Below are 24,144 nucleotides of genomic sequence, written 5' to 3' on the forward strand. Positions count from 1 at the left end.
CTTCAAGAGTCTTCCTTACTGCTTTATTTGAAGCATATGCCCCAGTTGCATCCCCCTCCCTCTCCCTCATGATGGGCATCTCTGCCCGTCCTTACCCCTCAATGTCTTTCTGTTTGGATCTGAGACAAATACTGGGCTACCATTTCCCACCTAGAAGGAGACTGAGGAAATCCTTTCATGTAGTCTCAGCTTCTAGATGAGAACCACCATGTCAGAGTAGTTTCTTTTGGAGAACATGACTACTAGTAATATCCTATTGAGCTGTAAATGTTTCCTGAGTAATATCACAGGATATTTGTAACTAGCATTCAACTAGCATTAGAAGGCTCCTTGCCATTATTTGTGATAAGATCGTGTCACCTTCTGTTTAATTTGAACATTTCTCCAGAAATGTCTTCTTTAAATTGATGGCGATTTTTCTTGAAAGTTTTCAGTAGGAAAATATTAGACAGTGTCAATGACGTGGGGACAATTAGAGGGTTAATTCAGTCTGCCAGGAGACTGGGGGGGGGGGGAGGAAATGATCTGACCAAGCTTTCATTTAACACCAATTGATGAAGTGTTATACATGTATGTATAATTTATGATTAGATATTTATATATGTGCATATATAAAATGATGTTACTTAGTTTTTGAGTGGAATTTATTGAAGTGAAACTTGCCCTTTTCTCTATGTAAACCACTGAGCAAATATTTATTATAGACCCACTGTGTATATCACTTGGGTGATATAAAGAGGCAAAAGACTAGAGTCATATTCTCAAGGAACTTGATATCTTGGTGGGATTAAAAGAGTCTTCATTTATTCAATAAGTATCTACCAAGCATGTGTGACTGACCAGGCTGTTTGAGAACTTATCTATTTTAGAAGGTTCATTGGAAGATGGTAGGATGTTGACAGCAAGTGGCATAAGTATAGTGAGAACCAGAGAGGAGTACAGAGCATTGTGAGAGTAGGTATTATGTGTGCAAAAGTCAAACAGAGAAAGCCAGGGAAGCTTCCTGGAGGGGGAAAACAACGAAAAACAATGCATATCAATGCTGTAAGTGTTCTGCCCTGACTCAGTGGGGTGTAGGTAAGTGACATGTAAACATAGGTGATGATGGGAGATTTCATGAAGAGGTGGCATCTGAGATAAACCGGGAAAGTTGGTATAAAAAACTGTGCAAACCTGAACGCTGCACATATGCTCTATGGAATTCTGCTGTAGGGAGTTGTGATGAGATAAGCCTAAGATTCAGTATGGAGCTAGATGTCATGAACCAGATGAGATTAGCTGCCATTCAATCTGAATCCAAAAGGTGTTTCCTGAGTTATCAGTCCATGTGTGCATTATAAGGTTGCTAAGAAGGGGGTAGTCCTCACAGAACATGGGTGTGGGGGCAGAGAAGTGTGACAGTTTAGTTTGAGTTGATGGTGCGGTACTGGAAGGAAGGGGATATTCTTATAATAGACATGACTATTTTTGTCTGCAGGTAATGACACCCAACTGAGAGTAGATTTCACAAAAAGAGGATTGATTTTTTTCCCCTGCGTGACCCAAATCTAGAGGCAGCCAACAGCATTGGGACAGTAACCCCCTACTTCTTTTAGCTTTATGGCTGTAGTGTTATAGTCAAGATATGGTCATAATCATCATCATGGACATCAGACTGACATTAAGACATGAACAAGAGAAGAAGGTACCACTATTTCTTTTGTAAGGAAGCTCCTGAACTTAAGAGAGATTAGGGAGAAGGTAGGAAATGAGTGCTGGGAGGACCAGAAAGGGACTAGGGCATCTTTCAATATGTGTGTGTCTGCATGTACCCTGGGCTGGGTACTAGGGATAGGTGCAGTACCAGAAGTGGCCTCAAGGAGGAGCCAAAGAGAAGGCCACTCAGCTGGTTCCCCCCCCCCATGTTTTTTTTTTTTTTTTTTTTTTTTGGATTCTTTGAGTTTGATTCTCTCCATCATCATTTTTTTTTTTTCCTGTTCCATCTCTGGATTCAAGTCCTTTCCCTCCCCTCATGATGTGGCTTTCTCTTGTACTTGGCTATGGGTCCCTTTTCGTATTTCTTTGCTCACACCTGGAGAGGATTCAGGAAGCTGCAACCGGCAGGGCCAGAGACTTCTGCCAGACCTAGCAGCAGTGCCAACCACGAACTCTCTCTTTGGAAAGATTTGGAATTGCTAAGTCTCCTCGTATTCAGACAGAGAGGAGGAAAATAACAGAGGCTTGAGTGCTCACCGATCAGTTCCAGATTAGCCAGTGTTAAGCCAGACAGGAGTTACCCTAGGATACAAATAAATCTGCCCTTAGGAGGACAAGCTTGGTGCTGGATGGCTGCATTTCTGCATGGCTTCTGCCTTTCCTCCTAGTGTCTTGCTACCTTTATTTCCCAGGAACTTCACACATTATCTTCTTCTTACAGTTGAAGGAGAAAAGAAATTAGCTCACACTTCATCAATTAGCCTCTTTTCCTTACCTCCTAGGCTATGAATGAAAAAAACCAAACCATGAACAGTTTGAGATCCTTGTAGAGACAGGGTGGCTAATGAGGTAAATGACCTGGTGAGGTGGTGTGGGAGGGGCATATACATGATCAAGGGTGATTTCTACTGTCCTCTTTCAGGGAAATGCCTTTGCAAGTGATTCTCAACCATGCTTGCTGGTGAGATTGTAGAATTAGCATTTCTAGTGAAGTTTGCAAATCAGGCTTTAATCCAAAGAAGTCCATGAAATCCATGGAATAAGTGTAACCAATGTTCAATTTCTTTTTGCATTTCCGAGGGCATTACAAGTGGATGTGAATGTTTATTAAAGGGTGGCATTGACTTGCAAAGCCTGCAGACAGTGACCCAAGGAAAGAGAGGAGCATAATACGGACACAGGTAAGAAAACCTCCTCTGCTTTGTAAAGTTGCTGAAGATAGAAACTTCTCTGATGCATCATTCAGAAGAGTTGGCTTCTTTAATGTTTGATCCAAGGCAGGAGTTTAATTTTAACTTTTGGGTTCTGGCAATTGTGACTTAAATTCAGAGCCTCAAGCTCTTGCTTAGCCTTTTCACTCATGGATGGCGCTCTACCACTTGAGCCATACCTCAACTTCTACTTTTGGCTGGCTAATTGGAGGTAAGGGTCTCATGAATTTTTCTGGATAGTTTTGCAAGCTCAATGAAACCTTATAGGTTTCATAGTTTATAACTCCTTCTCAGAAAATGTTATTCAATGCATAAAATAAAATACATAGGATAATAAGGAAAAACAATTATATTAAATCATATGTACTTATAAAAACTGTGTTTAAATATTTATTATTATTATTTTTATTGTACAGGTGATATATGGAGGGATTATAGTTACATAAGTCAGGTAAAAGTGCATTTCTTTTTGAACAGTGTCATCCCTTCCCTTACTTTCTTCTCCCAGTTTTTCCCCTCTTGACCCCATCCAAGTTGTATAGTTCATTTAAAACCATGTTTATGATTGAATTGTAATACATGTGCTTCTTATTAGCATTTTAAATAACAAGATCTAGCATCAGGTCTAATAACTGCTGTAATTTTAAAGTAGTGAGCATTATTAGGATTTTGAGATACCTGCAACAACTGAAATGTTATATGAAGATAACTGTAAATTTTATTGGTAACAAAATCACAGGCACAATCAGTAGTGCTGTAGTGTATTGTCCATGTTAAACAAAAGAAAACCAAAAGGTAAAAATTTCCCACTCAAGTTATAGACCCCATGGATTCTATCTATAACCCTTTAGCAGAGAGGAGAAAAGAAGGGACTATTACCATGCTAGGCGAATGTCACAGTTAAGGAGGGCAAGCAAAAGACCTGTAGTTAACCCTTGGGGGTGGCTCTGTCCTTGCTCCCAGGAAATATTTATTCTTTCATAATGTGTCAGTTGGTGTAATATTTATTTGCCTCCTCCCTGAATGTGCTAAATGAAACACAAAAGTCAATATCAAAGGCAAAGAAAGGATTTTGCTTTGAATCTTCCATCTTTCTGAATACGGCACTGGCAGTGCAATTATGAACCCATATTGAACCCTCAGCCAGAAAGTTGTCTCAAGACTCATGTTTATTATTATTCTCATTTTGTGAATGGAGAAATGAAAGCTAGCAATGAGTTCAAGGCTGAAGAACATGACAAACAGAGCATGGAGTACGATGAATAGAATTTCTAACTGAAGACTCACCATTTTTTGGGCTATAGATGAGTCAGGTCTATGTTTTTTTTCTTGTTTTGGGGGCTTGGGCACTGTCCCTGAGCTCTTGTGCTCAAGGCTTGTGCTCTACCACTTTCAGCCATAGCTCCACTTCTGGTTTTGGAGTGGTTAATTGTCAATAAGTGTCTCATAGACTTTTCTGCCTGGGATCGCTTAGATTGCAATCCTCAGATCTCAGCCTCCTGAGTAGCTAGGATTACAGGTGTGAGCCACCAGCGCCTGGCTTCTATTTTTCAAAAGCATGCTAAGCAGCAAGCAAATAATGACAAAATTTCTGGCCCAGAAGCAAGTTGAAGATGAGAGGTTCTCTCTTATGTTTAGGCTAAGACTCTCTAATAAGGTGAAGTTGGAGTTGAGAGCTAAACAAGAAACAGATTACAGTGAAAAGGACTCCAGATAAAAGGACTGGAGTGGAGGGGCTGAGGAAGTAAGGGCTTTTTAAGAGTCCCTCAGTAGCTAATGTTTAATGCCCACTGTCATTGTTCTAAGTTCTTGTCTCTGCCTCTCTTTTTACTGGCCTTAGCCAAGTTGACCATCTTCCTTTTCCTTAGAAATCCCATATACCTTGCCTTCCACTTATCCTTTGCACTCTATTGTGAGTTCCTCAATGTCAAGGACAGGTTTGTTTTGCTACCCATTGACTTCTCAGTGCTTTTTTTGCCAATCCTGTGGCTTGAACTTAGAGCATGAGCACTGTCCCTGGCTTCTTTTTGCTCAAGGCTGGCACTGTACCACTTGAGCCACAGCACCACTTCTGGCTTTTTCTATATATGTGGTGCTGAGGAATCGAACCCAGGGCTTCATGCATATGAGGCAAGCACTCTGCCACTTGGCTATATTCCCAGCCATCTTCTCAGTGCTTTTTCAGGCAGGGTCCTGGATGCTGAATCCAATCAAGTGGCCACTCTGCCATCTCATGTTCTCTGTGCTTTCCTGTTACCTGGCACTAGTTAGGGCCATTCAGTGGGTTTTTAATAATGTTGAACTCCACATAACAAGGGTTGGCGTCTTGAATGATGATATGGACTAGGGAACTGAGAGCATTTGTCCAGATAGCATACCTAATGACTGTATTGGGGGTAGGAGTAGCTCAATTCCACTAGCCAAGGCCAAAACTGAGTCAAAAGTATTTCCTTATCAAAATGCTTTACTGGCCTGTGAATAAAAAGTGAATTTTTATTAGTAGTAATATAAAAGCAGATCTTGAGACCTACCTACCATTCCTATGGTGGAATTTGTAGTGCATTTTGAGAAAACTCCAAGGTTATTTTTATTTCCCCATTCCAAAATATGAGACCTTTCATAGTTCAAGTTTTTGGGCACAAAATACCCCAGTGAGCATCATTGAAAATATTTATTGGGTGGTTTGGGGGATGAGATGTTTCATAAGCTAATCTAGATATAAAATATGGACTCCAATTGTTTATTTGGGAGGCGATTCCAGGAGGCCTGGGGAAGGGAGATGGAAAGGGAGCCACAGTAGGGAGAGAAGCCAATACAGGCATATTGGTTACAGGGTTGCTTTCATAGGTATGTGACTCAATCCCTTTAGAGACTTCTGACAGAGGGCATAAAATCTCTTCCCCATGAACAAGTGAAGGAGGAGAGAGTGTCTATCTACTACCATCCTTCACTGGTTGATAGCCACTGGGAGAGGAGTGTTAATTCCTGGCCCACCCAGCTCCATGTACATGCAAAAGCATACTCTTCTGTCTAGCCTGGAAATTCAGGTAGAAAGCCATGCAGGCTTTTCTGGGAAGCCATAGGTGTGTGAGAGAACAATGAGTGGCAAGAGGATGTGGGCAGAATGCCAACCACATCTTCTCTACCAGAAACCTGTGTGTGTGTGTGTGTGTGTGTGTGTGTGTTACAACACTAGGAATAGCCATGGAAGGTTGATACTTTATTAGAGGTTTAGAGTTGAAATGGGTGATAATTCTGGCAGATCTACAGGACATATATTAAATGTCAGAGCATAGACACATCTCCAAGTACAAACACATAGTCTAAGAAGGAAGGCACTGTATAACCAAACTCATATGTCTTGCCAGCCAACCTAAGTCCCTTTCTATTCTGTACAGAAGTTTGTAGGATTTGGGGAAAGATTTAAGAAGTGTTAAAGATGTCACCAAATAATTATACTTATATGCTTTACATACAACCATCTTACAGTAAAAAGGAAAATCATGAAGAGATTTAAAGTAACAAATTTGGGCCAGGAGCAAGTGGCTCAGGCCTGTAATCCTAGCTACTCAGGGGACTGAGATCTGAGGATCTTGGTTCAAAGCCAGCCCAGGCAGACAAATCAGAGAGACTTTTATTTCCACTTAATCACCAAGAAGCTTGAAGTAGAGCTGTGGCTCAAGTGCCAAAGCACCAGCCATGAGCAGAAAAGCCAAGCAAGAATATAAGTTCCCAAGTTTAAGCCCTAGTATCAGCACCAAAATAAAGTAACAAATTTGAGTTGAGGGATGTAGCTCAGTGACAAAGCACTTGCTTAGCACGCACAAGGAGGGCTCTAAGTTCACTTTCAAGCCTCACACATTAGAAAAAACCCCGTCACATTTCCCAAAAACTAGTGTATCTGCCTCTCTGATACAATGGAAGAGCAGTTACAGTGAATTCAAGTTACCTCTCAATTGGGGTTTATGATGATGTTCCTGCTTGAAAGGCTTGTAATGCACAAAACTCGAGAAGAAGAGTGTAAAAGAATGGAGCCGATGCAGAGTGCAGACCAATGCAGAGTGTGGACCTTTAGATGTGTGATGGGTTTTGTACTGTGTGGTGGAAGTTAAGTGGGGAGGAAAAGAAGAGAATGTAAGATGAACCGACAGCTCATGTGAAGAATTGGTAAATAAAACAGAACCATTGTGAAACATCTGTCTTATACTCCATTTCCTTTCTATGATTTCATGTGTTTTTCCCCTACAAAAACATAAAGAAAGCAGGGGCTGTTAACCTAAAAAAGTTATTTAGAATAGTAAGGCCTTAGCCTGCCACACAAATGTCGACTGGTAACACAAGGCAAAAAATTTACTTTGACTGGCTTGTCTTTTGCTATTAGTTTGACTGAAAACCATTATTAGCATTTATTCCCCACTCCCCCTCACTCCCCACTGCCTCTAAATCACTAAGTCAAAAACTAGCTTCATTTTCGTGAGGTCATATTAGCTCTGGGCATCAGGGGCTCAGTGGCGCTCAGAAAGGGGAGCTGAGACTTGCAGTCAACATCTGCCTACGCTTCATTTTCAGTTGCTCACCTCGATTCATTGCATTAATAATTTTTAGGAGTGATTCATTTTTTTAAACGAAAGTTATTTACTTAGGGAATCATCTTCCTACATTTCTTGAAACATTCTTTGGTTAATATTTAATCAAAATACAGAACAACCAACACACTAGAGAAATAAAGATACCCCACAGATATAACAACATAATTATAGCATTCATGTGTGAAAACCAATATGAAAGAGTTTCTAGTTTTCTAGATGACTAATTTTTTAAACATGAATTAATTTCTGGCCTATGATCTATGCTGGGATGGAAGATGTACAGTCCTGTTTTCTAAAGTTCAATTTACTGCTGGAATCAGTGGTTCATGCCTATAATCCCAGCTACTCAGGAGATTGAGATCTGAAGATTGTGGTTCGAAGCCAGCCCAGGGAGTAAAGTCTATGAGACTCCTATCTCCAATTAACCACCAAACAGCTGGAAGTGGAACTGTGGTTCAAATGGTAGAATGCCAGCCAATCAGCAAGGAGCTCTGAGTGCAAGCTTCAGTATTGGCAAATAAATAAACAAAGTGAGATTAGCAATGAAGTGGTTAGCTGGACCTCCCCCGCCCCCCCATCATGTGCATCAGTGTTGCTTGTTTAGTTCTTTTATGGTCTTGACTGTGTCATCAAGATGACAGGTACATGGGGCCTCTAAGACCCAGTATCCTAATCAATAATCAACATAATGGATTACCGCATAACTCATGATTAACAGCCCATACCTATGCACCTGGGGAAGGTCAGTGTTGCACCAATCAGTAACCTCATGCTATTAGATAAAACTCCAAATCTTGACTACTTGACAGTTCTTCCTGTACCTTTCTTACCACCTTTGTAGTGTACTGTCCCATTTGAGTCTTGAGCCACTGATTGAATTGCTCACCTCATGCCTTACTCATAAATGAGATCATTCTTTACTATCTTTCCTCTTGTCATGTTTTCTTTGTTTTCTGTGTGGTTCTATTGCTGCCGCAAGAGCAGCGTCCCAATCTTAGGTGTACTATGGAAGGATGGATGAACATCTGAAACTCTCCAAAACCCTGGTACCAGTTGTTCCTTAATGTCAGCAATATTCTCTCCACTTCTGTACTTGTGGAAGACCCACTGAAGCCTTGCTTGTTTAATGGAATGGAATAACATAATTTTGATTTGACTTTAAAATATATCATTAATTTGAACAAGAGTTTAGGATATTGAGTTTTGTGAGAGAGAACAAAAGAATGAAAGTGAACATAAGCGCAAAGCCCGACTCAAGCAATAGATGAAGGGAACTCCCCCATAATCCTTGAGGAAATACTGTTTACAAGTCAAAACAGTCTCCTGCCATTTAATTTGAGGGATTTAATAAGGTCTTAAAAATCTTCCTGGTTCACTTTTAAATGAACCAGCAAGCTCTAAGATTTCCTTTGATCCATGTATGCAAATTGTTCTTCTAGGCTGATGCAGATGACAATGGAATTTTCCAAGTACACAGCAATATATGCTTAATTATACATCGTATTGTAAGAGACACCCATTTTTCATGGAATTAGGGAGGTTTCATAACTTTGGCATAGTCATTTAATGAAGACAGTACTGAGATAGCAGCACTGATATATTTTGAGTAATGTTTCTAATCTCCAGTGATCAGGCTTTATAGGGGTTTCAAATTTGTGATTAAAAAAAAAAACCACCTCCTTTTATGTCTGAGGGTATGTGCTTTATTAACACATTTTATATTTCTTGAGGAAAGTTTTTGATAAGATAAGCTGATGCAGAGGCGGATGTCATGCTGTACCTTCCAGCAGTCTGCACACAATCCTTTAGAAGAATTAGAAAAGGAAGGAAAATAGAGGGAGAGAAAATTTGGTAGCGAGAAGGACCAAGATCTAGGAGAGTTGGTTAAGCACAAGTGTCAAAGCTGATAAGCAAACTCTTATTTGTAGAATTCACAGACATCATTTCCCAATGGTGGAATTCAGGATGAATTCCAGGTAGGTCACTCCATGCTCGTCTTTCATGTTTTAGGTCCATGCCCAGGTATCCACTTAGTCTTTTAGTTCTGCTTTTTGGTACTGGGGCTTGAACTCAAGATCTTGAATTCTGGTTTAACTATGGTTTTTTTGGTGCTGGGGCTTGGGCACTGTGTCTGAGCTTCTTTCTGCTCAGGTCTAGTGCTCTCCTGTTTGAGTCACAGCGCCACTTCTGGCTTTTACTGAGTAGTTTGGAGATAAGAGTCTCACAGATTTTCCTGCTCAAGCTGGCACTGAGCCACAATTTCAGATCTCAGTCTTCTGAGTAGCTAGGATTACAGGTGTGAGCACCCAGCGCCTGGCCGTGGCTTAACTTTTTCATTCAAAGCTGGTGCTTTGCCAAGTGAACTTCCCCATCACCTCTGGCTTTTTGCTGGTTTATTGGCAAGAAGACTCCCACAGATTTGTCTGCTTAGGTTGACTTCTAACCATTATCCTTAAATCTTAGCCTCCTCAATGGTTAGCATTACAGGTGTGAGCCCAGCACCTAACTATGTCTGTATTCTTATTCTCTGCTAGGGCCTACAGATTTCCCATGTCTTCTCTTAAATCCTCAAAGACGGTCATTTTATCTGCTGGGCTGGCAAGCATCACCATTTTTTTTTCTCTTTTAATCATATTTTCTCAGAAAGTGGAAACAGGGATGGCATATGGTTTTGGAATCAGGGTATTCCTCCATCCGCTTCAAATTGTCTCAGCACCACAGATTTCCTTGTAGATAAATTAGGCACTTCTGAAAACAGGATGAGGTCTTTGAGACCTACAGCTATGCTTAATTATAATACCTTATATTTGCATAATGCTTTAAAGAACACTGTCTTCTATAAAGGCACTTACCTCATTATATTTAATTGTATTGTTTACAGGTCTGTCTCTCTTAATAGAATGTGAGCTTCTGGAGGGCCAGAAATATATATTTCTCATCTGGTAGGCACAGTGCCTGGCATATAATTAGTGCTTTAATAACCATTTGTTGAATATGGGCTAAATCTTGTACTAGTTTTGCTCACAAGATTATCATGAGGATTAGATGAGTCATTAGATGGAAAAACCCTGATTACAGCCTGGCACCTAGATGGCTCTCAGTAAATATTTTTGATGTGATGCAAACTAGGGTTGTCAGCAAGATGCTTGTAAGGGGTTGAGACGTGGAATGCAGATCTTTCTTTCTTAAGGTGAGGGTTTTTCTATGCTACTAACTGATTCTCACCCTGCTACACAGCCAGAAAATCAGGGCAGAGCTATACTATGGGCTCTCTAAATCTACACCATTATTCACTTAGGGACTACTTTGTCATATGAGATTATCTTGTTAAAGCTTAACAGTAGAAGTGGAGCCATGTGAAGAGACTTCAGCATAACGGGTCATCTTCAGAGCACACATTCCTTATAGAAATGAAAAAAAATATGATGGAGCTAGCAGATTTACCTTCATTATTCAATGTTGATTGCAATTATAGCAGCCCACGGTGGACTTTGTATGGGTGGATGTGTCATCATCACTTTTTCACTGCAAGCTCCGGGCCAGCTCCTGTCATGACCAGCACTAGGTTCACCATACCTGGAAAAGTACCTGGAATGTGATCGGCAATGCAGGCTGCGTTGAGAGTCTCATTTCCTTACTTTTCTCTTTATCTTTATTTGCCATCTGCCATGGTAGTTTGTCCAATTAAAGAGGCAGAATCTATGTGATTTGCTTCAGTCAATGGAGTGTTAGTTAAAGGCTTAAAAAGCAGGTAGACCAAAACTTAGAAAGCACTTGAGCCAGGCTCAAGTGGCTCACACTTGTAATCCTAGCTCCTCAGGAGGCAGAGATCTCAGGATCAAAGTTTGAGGCTAGCCCAGGCAGGAAAGTTCATGAGACTCTTACCTCCACTAAATCACTAAAAAGCTGGACATGGAGCTGTGGTGCTACTCGTAAAGCTAGATTTGTGAAAAAAATAACACTCAGGGATAGCACCCTGGCCCTGAGTTCAAGCCCTAGGACTGGCTGAAAAAAAGTACTTGAAGGTGGAGCTTGCCTTCTTGGTCCTCTGCTGTTGCCTGTAGTTGTACATGTCTGGTGTCCCCTTAAGAGAAGAGACATATGGAGAAGTGGTGCACCATCCTGGCCAAGCTGAAACCAGATCAGCCTACTTCCAGTTTGTTCAGTAGAGGCGTTTAATGGAGCCTGTCCTCAATCTGCTGACCTTCATTCAACATAGACATGTGACACTGTAATGACTGTTGATTAAAGCTATGCAACTTAGAGGACTTTTTATTTTCTTTGTGGCAATTGCTGATTCAGATGCTTAAAGAATATTTGTTGACTGAATCTGTACATAGCTAATATGGCAGAGCCAGCTGTTCCTAGGTACCCATTTCATGTCCTATCATTTGCCTTCAAAAGAAGCTGTCAGGTAGTGAAACATGGAAGAAAATGCCCAGAATTGTGCATTAGGAGATTTGGGTTTTAACAATGGCTCTCCCAATATGACACACCACTGTGGCAAATACAAAAAATAGGGTAATTGTGTCAACAGAGTCCTGGCAATTTTGTAGCATGTGTGAGTATGAAAAGGATAGTAAACTGTCTACCAATAAAACACAGACTATCTGGTAATATTACTGTTGAGTGTATACTGACTCAAATATCTGATCTGGTTTTTTTTTGCTTTTTAAAAAATTTATTTATTTTTGGTCAAGGTGGTTACAGTTACATATGTAAGGTAGTGAGTACATTCCTTGTCATACTTGTTACCCCCTCCCTCATTTTTCTCATACTTTCCTCCCCTCCCCCCAAGTTGTACAGTTCATTTCCAACATATTGTCTTGTGAGGATTTCTGTTGCATTGGTTTGCCCTTTGTCATTTTGTTGATCTTATTGAGGAAATAATATTTTACAGAAAAATGTTTTCCAGAAAATAGAAGTGTGTGTGTGTGTGTGTGTGTAAATGCTATTATATCCATTTATATTTTTGTCACCTTCATAACTATTTGAGATCATCATGACTTTTCGATGACTTGCGATTATAATTATGAAAAATGACAGATTTTTCTTTCATGAACTTCACTATGAAATAAGGAGGGCACTAGGTGACCATCAATGACTTCCATCATTCTTTCTTGTTTGAATGTTTCTCTGTGGTTCTCTTATACTGTGATGCATTTAGGGACTATTGAAACCAGAAGGATTCAGAGGACCCTTTTATTGAATCCACCACTTGCCCAACTGTTCTGCTTAAATAGTTCTGCTCTCTGTTCTATTGATCTCTTGTTTCTCAACCTTGATAAGCTTTCTTAAGCGGGCAGTGTATTACTATTTTGATTCCATTGCTGCTTTTTCACAACCATGATAATTTGGACATCATTGGTCTTTTGTTGTATTTCTATTATGATTAAGCTCATAGCTTTTTAGAGCATTTGTACTACTGAGAAGTCCTTTAAATGAAGTATGGGATCACCTGGGTTGCAACTGGTTCAGGTAGTTGTAAATCAGGCCTCTGAGTGGTGAGTTTATCTGAATTATTGGTGTTTCTTCTAGAGCCGTGCTTTAGCATTGTCTCTCATCATTTCCCACATCATTCTTCATCCTTCATTCTACAGTACTTTTTAGGGGAAACAACATCAACTTTCCAGATGCGTCATCTTCACCCTTTTGCTTATTTCCTATTCTGCCTTCAAATGGAGAGCATCCTTATTTATACCATACCTTGTGAGACTAGAATTCCTGAACATGTTAATCATGATTAAGCCACTTTGGATCTGTGGTATAGCTAAGGTTTTTCCACATCAGTGGTACCATATGGTATAGTGGAAAGAATGCAGACATGGATTCAGGTCAACATGGACTCGCTTATTGGCTTTGCCACCTGTTGACCATTCTACACTTGCAGCAGTACAATAAAAAGTCTTCAGGGTGTCGGTTTCCCATCTAATCATCATTCTTAACTTTCCCTCTTGTTTTGAGATTTAAGCAAAGTGTATGTATGCAGATTTATTATAGTGCTTGCAACATAACAATTTAATAGATGTAGTCCTCATTTACCATATTACTAATATATATTAATTGTAGATGTTTGTAAAACAAAATGGACAAAATAATTAAACTAGGGGATTCTATCACTTAACTCTTACTAATATATACACACCCACTGAACATGTGTATGCATGTTTGTATATAATATGGTAAAGAATAGTCATAATATATAATAACTATATATCAATAAGAATTTTATTTATTTATTTTGGACCTCTTTTTGGGCTTCCCAGGATTTTTGGAGCAAAGTATTTCTTATCAAGGGTCTGGGGGAGGAGGCTTCTAATCATATTCTATGCAGCAATTAAAACCTTTTATTGCTGATAATTTAGTGTGATTTGATTTTTTCTAAATATGTGTCATATGGATTAGACAACACTGCTTTTGTGTATATCTTAGATTAAAAAGATCAAGATTGAAAGGGCTCTAAGTTCCACCCTTGGATGTTTGGGTATCTGAAGGGCAGAGATTTTCCTGGATGAGATGGCAGGAATTATCTGTACAAAATAGTTACATTTTTTGATAAGAGTCTGTTATCCTTCCTTTGGACATATCCCACAGATTAGGCAGCAAGAAATCAAGTTCAATGCTTCAAAATGTCAAAGCCTACGTTGACAAAGAAATCATTTCGGAGTCATGGTGTGGAGTGCAAAATAGGCTTTTTTTCCTGGAATTTTGACTAGAATTCATATCTGAGAACAAAGGACATCAAGTCCTGTGTGTTCTGAGTTCAGAGAATTGTCAGTCTCTAGGGACAGCTTCAAGGGGTTGCCTGTGGAGAGGTACCATTTTAGAATATCAGATACCAACACTTTGATCAAGAAAATATAGAACTGGATAAAAAAAACTATTGGATATAAAGCCATGTTTGGGACATTTAGAGATTGGTAAAGTTCAATTATTCCTTCTTTATCCCCTTGTTATGAAGGATTCAGTGCAACCCCTCTTTCCTACAAGACTAAGGGAAGCAGAAATGTTACAACCCTCCTGCCCACAGATGATCTCCTTTATGTTAATCTGAGGGACATAATGTCACGTGCAGCAAAGATTCCTATCCTTTGGCATAGTAAGGATGCAGGAGTCTTTGTTCCTAAGTGGGCACAAGAGAAGGTGGCAAGAGCTGAAATCCTCTTGCTTATTCCCCTAGGAGGGTTGCAAGCCTTCCAAAGGAATCTCTTCAGCATGTCCCCAGGGGAAGGTGCGGAGGAGTAGGAAGGAGGCCAACTTCAGCTATGTTTTAGACTGTCTTATTATAAAATTAGTATTAAGGAAGTCAGTATCAATTAAATATCAAAGTATTAAATACACATGAGAATCACATACAAATAAGATGACATATGAAATATATGCAATATAATTAGACATCATGATGATGACTTCCTGAAACTCAATATTTGTCCAGTCTTTTATCAAATGAAACATGTTCATTGTGTTAGGTATTGAGCAAAATTGTTAGGGGTTGGAAAATGAATTACCCAGGTAGGTGTGTGCCACTTATAGCAGAGATTTCTGTGTGTGACCAAATTTGTTTTCCTTTGCTTCTAGGACACACAGCTTGATTCTATTTCCTAGCTCCCTTGGCCTTGAGAAGGATCATGTGATTAGTTCTTGCCATGAAATAAGAGGAAGGTGTTTGTCACTGGCTCCTTTATACAGTTCCATCATTCTTTCTCTGTCAGCCTATTGTAGACAACTATAAGTTTTGTGTTTTTTTTTTTTGGCCAGTCCTGGGCCTTGAACTCAGGGCCTGAGCACTGTCCCTGGCTTCTTTTTGCTGAAGGCTAGCACTCTGCCACTTGAGCCACAGCGCCACTCCTGGCTGTTTTCTGTATATGTGGTGCTGGGGAATTGAACCCAGGGCTTCATGTATAGGAGGCAAGCACTCTTGCCACTAGGCCACATTCCCAGCCCAGCTATAAGGTTTTGAAGATGGAGGAGCCACGAGGGAACAAGGTCTGAATCCTTGAATTGCCACGTTGGAGAAGAGTCACCCATTGACTAAGAAATATAGTTTGGACAATTATGTGAGGAGGAAATAAAATTCTATTGTGGTTGAGCCATTCTGTATTTGAGAGCCTACTTACTATAGCAGTTTAGCCTACCCTAGATAACAGACCACTATAATAGAAATTGTCCCTGTAACCCATCAGAAGTTTGATTCTTCTCTGATTTGTGAATAGCATTTACTTGCTATGATTTTCTTTTGTCTTCTCAGCCTTTGTTTTTGTTGATGGGATAAAAGTGGCTGTGGGATTCTGTGGAAATAATATAACTGAAAAGGATTATAGTTAAATGAAGTAATTAGAATCAGATTTCATTGATCTTTTGGTAAATGTGAGATGTTTGTCTTTTTGAGTAGCCCCAAAGCTTCATAATTAGGGACAAAGGACACTGTAGAACCTGGCCTTGTCATGCATAACTATTTAATCATGAGTCCTGGGGTCTAGAAGCTAGCACTCCTCGCTATTCTAACTTTTGTTGTAAGAAATCCCCACAAGTGTGATATTCCCCCAGGAACCTTGTAGAATAAGGCAGAAGAAAAAGTAGATAAACTTTATTTTGCTTACGAAGGAAGCTTCTAGCAATTATGAGCTAACCTTGAGGGGCTTGAAGAGAGCTCATCTGTGTTTACAAAATTTCACCCCAGCCTCCCTGCTAATAAAACAAATGTAAGCAAATTGAGTAAGACTATTTCGGCTAGAGAACTGATAATTTTTAAACATAGGTATTTTCAAATTAACTCAGCAAATATTGGATATGTAAAATTTAAATGTTTTGCTGATTATCACTTGGACTAGTATTTAAAAATCAACTCTAGATGAAACAGGAATTCATATAGAATTTTTAAAATTAAAAATACCTATTTGGAAATTCTTCACTCAGTTAAAAGATATTGCTGTTGCAAAAGAAATTAGAATAACCAATATGTTTAAGGAAATGTCATAAATAGAGATACTGCAAAATCTTTTCCTGTTGACTCCCCTAGTTCTGATTGGCATTTCCCTTTTCTCTACTGCTCTGTCACTGATTTATTTGAGGCTAAGGGTAGATGCCTGGATGATTTGTGAGGCCTACCTAATGCCACGGTGATAGGGATCAATGGTTTGCTCTAAGAAGTAGTAAAATGCATCATCTCTAGTGCACAAACAATATTTCTAAAAAAATATTTGGCTAAGTATAGAAGTAAAACTTGAGATTTACTGTCAGGAAAGAAACATTAGAAAGTTAATCCATCTGCCTCCTGACACGATTGGCATTTCTCTCAATCAAACTTTATCTGTCAACCCTGTTGAAAGGAAACAGGTGCCTCAGAAAGATGTTCATTTTTAAACAGTCTTCTTCAGAGATGGCGGAAGAATCCTGCTTTGACACAGTCATTCTGCTGTCTCACTCCTTTTCAAAACGAACTCGAAGATAAGGGACTGTTAAGCCTAAATGGACCAAAACCCAATACTTACATATAATTATACCAAAACTTAAAAGACTAAAAGAAGTGTTTTATTTTAATTGCTGATTCTTTTAGTCTTCTCTACTTATCAAATTAATTACATGCTCATTGTGAAAATCTGGAAAAGCCCAAATGAGCACAAATCAGAACCTTCACATCTGTAGTCATTTTTTTTCTATGATTCTCCTTTATTTAAAATATTTACAGACTATGGATTTTCTTTTCTTTTCTTTTTGCAAGTCCTGGGGCTTGACCTCAGGGCCTGGGTGCTGTCCCCGAGACTGTTTGTGCTCAAGGGTAATGCTCTACCACTTGAGCCACAGCACCATGTCCAGCTTTTTCTGAGTAGTTCATTGCAAATAAGAATCTCACTGACTTTCCTGCTTGTACTGGCTTCGAACTGCAATCCTCAGATCTCTGCCTCTTGAATAGCTAGTATTAAAGGTGTGAGCCACTGGTGCCCAGCTCAGACTATGGATTTTATATTAGAGACTGTTTTGACTGGACAAGTGAATGAGTATACTCAATGTTGACAATGAAACAAAAAATGTTTAAAGAGAAACTACAGAAATGTGATGCATTTTAAAAATATGGTTAAGTTCAAGCTGGGTGCTGGTGGATCATGCCTGCAACCCTAGCTACTTAGGAGGCTGAAATCTGAAGATTTTAGTTCAATGCCTGCCCAGGCAGGAAAATCTGTGAGACTCTTATCTCCAATTAACTTCCAAAACTGAGAAGTGGAGCTGTGGCTCAAGTGGTAGAATGTCGGTTGTGGAGCTTGAACTCGGCCTGAGGGCTGTCACTGAGCTTTTTTTTTTCTCAAGGCTAGTACTCTACCACTTTGAGCAACAGCTTCACTTTTGGTTTTCTGGTGGTTAATTGGAGATTAAGAGTCTCATGGACTTTCCTGCCTGGGCTGGCCTTGAACTGTGATTCTCACATCTCAGCCTCCCTGAGTAGCTAAGATTATAGACATAAGCCACCAGCGCCCAACTAAGAGATTTTTTAAGAAGGAAAAGTTCTTTCCAGGATAAAGATCCTGAATTTAAAAATCCTCTTGGGAAAACAAATATTAAGTAAATGATAACTAAAATCCATCCTACCATCACCAACAATTTTCTTTACATTTCAAAATTAGCCCAGCAATTTTCCTTCACTTTGAATGTCTCTCGATTAAAAATCTAGGCAGGGCTTTGGGAACATATTCACTTGTTTTTCCTTTAAAAACCATTTTGGTCTCTTCATGTTGAACATTTTTCCCAAGTCAGCCTGTTAAAATATTTCTTTCATGTGTTAGTTAGAAACATTTCCAGCACTTGAAAAGCAAATACAGTATGTTTATGTCATTTAAGGAGTCACGAGCTTTTTGCTAGTCTTCTACTGATGTTAAAACTACACAGTGTGTAACAGCCCCGAATGTCTGAGATTATAGGAAGTGGAATTGTTTCCATTGAAAATTTCACACGATTTTGTTATCACAGAGTCTTCTATTCCTATGTATAAGTCAAGAGAGGGTGTCATAACAAACAATTCCAAAAATCTCAGGGGCTTAACACAGGGAGAATTTAGCTATCACTTGTATGGTACTGAACTCAAGTAGGTGGCATACATAGGTGACATGGTTCCACTGGGTCCCACAGGGATCAAGTCCCCTCCCGTCATGTGGCATGGATCACTTTTGCCCACACTTAATTAGCCCTTTTCAACTCTCATCTACCTTTATGTCCAGAAGGATTATGTCTAGAAGAAAAACAAAACATGGTTTGTGAATTCACAGTAGTTTCTGTCACCCCCTCACCTCTCATTTGGAAGAATCTGACATCTTCTAGGTATTTTCTTCAAATACAAAGGTGCTCATGTGCGGGGAAAATGGGGAGAGAATGAGGAAAGAGCTGACGTTGTCCAAAAAGAAACATTCTCATCTGACTTATGTAACTGCAATCCCTCTGCCTAACACCTTTATAAGAACCATTAAAAACTTAAAATCAACAAAGAATAATGAAATCAGAATGATTATGTTGCAAACATCTTGGCTTTGAGATGTTCATGGTATATACCTGTGCATCTACAATTGATATGACTGGATAAAACAGGAGCTGGTAGCACCTTGTCCCAAGGCTGAGAGTGTGGTGATCTTGTGACTAGAGTCTCTGTTCTAGGAAGTTCCTAGGGAACATGGGATCTACAGTAGCAGCAGTGTTTTGGGGAGGCTGCACTGTTTGCCTCATTAAAATAGAAAGTTTTTCTGTCTTACAGGGGAAAACCTTTCTGCCTTGCCCTCCTTTCCTGAGTCAGATTGTTAATTGCCGTTCTGCTTCCTTAGGAAACAAAGCAAACAAGCTTGCTTAGTCTTATTATGACAAGTCTCATTCTATCTAAAATACATGCCTAACTTCTCTGCCAGCTAGGGGTGATTGACAAAAATTCGGCAAAACTGGAAGGATGAGACCTATGAGAAGGCTGTAGGCCAGAGTGTCCTTTTGGAACACAGGTATGATGGCTGGAGATAAAGCAACCATTTGCTATGCAGCAAACTTGAGGATGGAAGCTGTGATTTGAGGAGAGAAGAGCCGAGATTTAAAAGGACCCCAAGTCCCTGGTGGCAATATGGACTATCAACCCACACTGTTTATGCAAATGAAAAAGAAAGTGCTATCATGTTTAAACTGCTTACACTTTAGCCAAATACAATTGTTAACTAATGTGCTTCTGCTCTTCACTTGAAGTTCTTTCTTGAAACATAAGTTTCTAATTTCTGTGAGCTGCTCTATGAGAAATAGTTTCTTTGTTTAAATAAGTTTGGTGAAGTTTGTATATTCTATCCACTTGGGCCTTCTTTCATTATCCTACTTCAGAATGTATCACCAGAAAAGCATCATCTAACCTGTACTCCTCTCTTTCTGCTTCAGATTTTTCTGTTGTGCATTATTTAACATACCACAGGACTTATCATCTATAAATCCATGGGCAATTCAAAAGTAAGTTGTATGAAAAAGATAAATTGTATTAGGTTTTTTTGTTGATTTACTTCTATAGCTTCTGACCTTCTGAGCCCACCAAACTGTTCAGTGAGCAAGGAGACTGAATAAAGACCAGGCTCCTGTGGCTTATGCCTGTAATTCCAGTTACTCAGGAGGCTGAGATCTGAGGATTGCTCTTCAAAGCCAGCCCATGCAACAAAATGAGACTCTTATATCCAATTAACCAGCAAAATGATTGAAGTGGAGCTGAGGCCTAAGTGGTAGAGCACAAGCCTTTAGCAAAAAGGCTAAGGGAAAGTGCCCAGGCCCTGAGTTCAAGCCCTAATACTTGCACCAAAAGACCAAATGTGACAGTAACAATTCTCTCTGTCTCTATTTCTGTCTCTGTCTCACATACACACACATACACAAACACACTGTTATTAAGTTGGATTCCGTTCTCTCTGGTCTGTGCTTTACTGGATCACAATATACCTTAGAAATCAAGGTCAAATACTAATTGGCAGGGTGAGAAGACGAAGTTCCTAATATTCCCCTCTATTTTGTCAAGACAGAGCATTTTGTATGATGTAGACTTGTTGGGAAATGTCCCCATCTTCCTTCACTGGGCAGTAATGTTGAAATTCCTAAATTATTTTGGTAGAAGGGAAAAAGAGACTATCCCTTGTTCTCTAGCTGAAGGCTGCTGGAAGCAGGTGCTACTGAGATCTGGGGCTGAAGTGAATGAGGAATTTGCAGGGATATCACCCTTCCTACCACCCCTCCCCATCCTGCCTTACCTGACCTTGATACATTTTCAGTGCACAGATTCACTCTCTTACTTCACTGTTGTGAATTAAACAGCAATGAATGTTTGCTAGGTAATACAAAGAACATTACAGAGACCACAAATGACACCAGATAGGGAACAGTATCTCTAATACCAGGAAAAGGAAGGCATTTCCCATCTGTCTGGACAGGATGTGTTTGAGAAGTTCTAGAGCCCTGGGCAGTCTGGTTACTTCAAAAACATCCTTGTTTGTTAGTGAGGCAAGATGATTGGGAGGCAAGGCCCTGAATGTAGTCTGGGATGCCAAAGGCTTTTGTTCTGATTCTGTGATCCTCACTTCCTATAACTCAATTCCTGTGATCATAAAAGGAAGATGGAAAGTCTGAGATCTGCTTGTTTCTCAGCAGTTTGAGGAAATGAATAGAGAAAGCACAAAACAACCTTCCCTCAGATTATCTTCTTTCAATGATACATTGCTGCTTAACAAACCATTTTGAGGCTCAGTAGCTTAAAACAAGGTGCTCTATTATTTCTCATGATATAATACAAGTGTAAAATGAGATCATGTCTGTATATATATGTATATATATATATATATTTTCCTGAGCACAGAGCTGAGCATTCAATAATAGCCCTCACAGTGAAGAAGAGGACCTGGCCTATGAGACTATTCTGAGCCAGGGGCTGTTGCGAAATTGTATGTAAAAATATCACAGCAAGACTTTGAGATTGCTGCATGGTAAGGCTATCCAATGTTGTATAGGCCTGGGGAAAATATTTTGTGTGGGACTTCTATCTATGTTAACAATTCATCTAAGAATGTAACACAAAATTCATGGACTAGTGAGTGGTAGAGTGTTTTATTGATAAAAGTATAGCCAAATGGATTGAGATGGTATATTTGCCTATTTGTTTATTGTGAAGTCAATGTGCATGAAGATCATTTGTCATGTCAGCCTTTATCTCTTCAGGTTTTGGTAGCACCTGTTAGTGCTCTTTATTGTCAAATGTGCCATTTATGGATGTTATCACATTGGCCCAGTCAGTCCTTCATGAGAAAGAGGCAGCAATGGTGGTAATACTTATAATGTCATTTTTCTTTGGAAACTTTGTATTAAAGTCACATAGATCTTCTTGCCCTACAGTTGCCTAGAATGTTTTATTAAAGGCTGACTACTTCATTACTCATTATACTGTATCATCTATTATGTGGCCATGAATACTGGCTTCCATCGACTCTCTTACAGGTTGTTTACCATGCTTGGTTTTTGGACAGTCTTATCCAAAGGATGCAGGAAAATGTGAATGACAAGTCATTTTTTGCCCCTGTTAAAATTTCCTTTCAGAATTTGATAATGTAAATGTACAATGACACATATTCTAACCATGTCATCACTAGATTCCCAGAATACAATCTCTTTCAATGTTGGTAAGTATTGTGGGTGCCAGTGGAGGAGGCGGACAGGATAAATATGACTGCTGCCACCCCTGGAAATCAGAGGCAGAAGGTAGATGGCTGAATCAAAATGGATACCCATGCAGGTGGATCAAACTTCTTTTTTTTATTTTTTGGCCAGTCCTGGGGACTGGACTCTGCCACTTGAGTCACAGCTCCACTTCTGGCCGTTTTCTGTATATGTGGTGCTGGGGAATTGAACCCAGGGCCTCATGTATAGGAGGCAAGCACTCTTGCTACTAGGCCATATCCCCAAGCCCTGGCTCAAACTTCTTGCTATGCAGCTTTATCTATACTTTCTCTTCTCTCCTTTAATAGACTTATTCTCCGAAAAATGAAGAAGGTTATGTACCAGTCAGAGCATAGCCTAGAATGTTGCCATAGTATAATGAGGGGGTTGAGGAGGCAGTAGTTAAGAAACTGTAGCTAAGAGGGGCTTTCTTAGCATTTGGCTGCACTATCTCCTAGAGGAGGATGCTGATTTGCCCTGGGTCTCTGGTGGTCGGTTCTTAGGAATGCTCTCCATTGCTGAACATACAGGAAGAAAATCTTTAAACTCCTACTTCTATTTACTTTTGGCTAAAACAAAAAGAAGGGTAAAATTAAGCTTTACCAGTATTTAAAGTTGCCAGATTAAATACAGAACATCTAGTTAATTTTAAATTTCAAATAAGCAATTTCAGTACAAGTATCCCTTTGGGATATACTTACACTAAGATCTGCATATCTTTGTTGATCTCTTCTCTCTCTTTCTCTCTCTTTCCCGCCACAGCTTTAACAACCAAGTATTAAATGAAACTGAATTTATCACAAGATTATTAAACTAATTAAAAAATAAACAAGCAAATATTATTATATTTCTTTCACCAAAAATGTCATCTTGGAACTAGAGGCATGGCTTAGGTGGTAGAGCACCAGTTGGTAGTGAAAAAGCTGAGTCAGACCAGGAGGCCCTAGGTTCAAGCCCCCCCCCCGCCCCATTAGTACACACACATGTTTGCATGCGAATACACATATACACACCCAACACAAATGTCATATTTTTCTAATAAGAGTAAAAATAACTTTTGTACCTTTAACAAATGAAAGAAAATGAAAGATATCTGAAAAGTACTGTACTTTTAATGCTTTTAAGATTTCAATTTTGGGAGCATGTTTTATAAAATATTAGCATAATAAAACATATATATATATATACTTTACAGAACAAAGGTACATGTGTTTGGGGGTGTGCAAAGACGTTATGTATAAATAGGGTGCTTATCTAAAAATAGTTGTAGATCTCTGGCTTAAAGTACTGGTTTAGAAAAGAGATGTGTGTGTGTGAGAGAGAGAGAGAGAGAGAATGTGTGTGTGTTCCTCATAAAACTACTGACCTTAAGAATCATACTTTATTTTAAAGTTGTACTCAGTAACAATCTCCCTCACCCCTGCTTTTTTAGCTAGGGATAGAACTCAGGGCCTTACACAGGCTAGGCAATTGCTCTACTAATAAGCTACATACTGATCCCCAATAACACTTGTTGAACAGATTGAAAATTTCACCAGATTAATATTGAGATACCCAGAAAAGAACCATTGGAACATTCTTTAATTTCCTATATAAAACTTCAGTAAGAGTGACTCCACTGCTTGAGAAAGTCTTTGGTTGCAGAGACCTGGAGATATGCAACAAGACCTCATTCCTTATTAACCTGATTTTTCCCATTCATAGAGTATTTGCCCAGTACATCTTGCCTCCATACACCTAGTTATCAGATGTCAAAGAACAAATGTCACTGTGTGTGAAAACAGCCTCCTTTTCCAGAAAAATCTCTTATGGGGATGTTAAGCATTTTGGACTTCATGGGTCTGTTTTGGAGTGAGTGGCTCTGGAAGGCATTGTTCAACCTGACAGCTGTGGAAACCAGGTGGTCTCAGGTGCTAGATTTGTTGCTCTGGAGATCAGTAGTTAGAGCATGA

Source organism: Perognathus longimembris, chromosome 28, assembly GCF_023159225.1.
Source record: "Perognathus longimembris pacificus isolate PPM17 chromosome 28, ASM2315922v1, whole genome shotgun sequence".
NCBI lineage: Eukaryota > Metazoa > Chordata > Mammalia > Rodentia > Heteromyidae > Perognathus > Perognathus longimembris.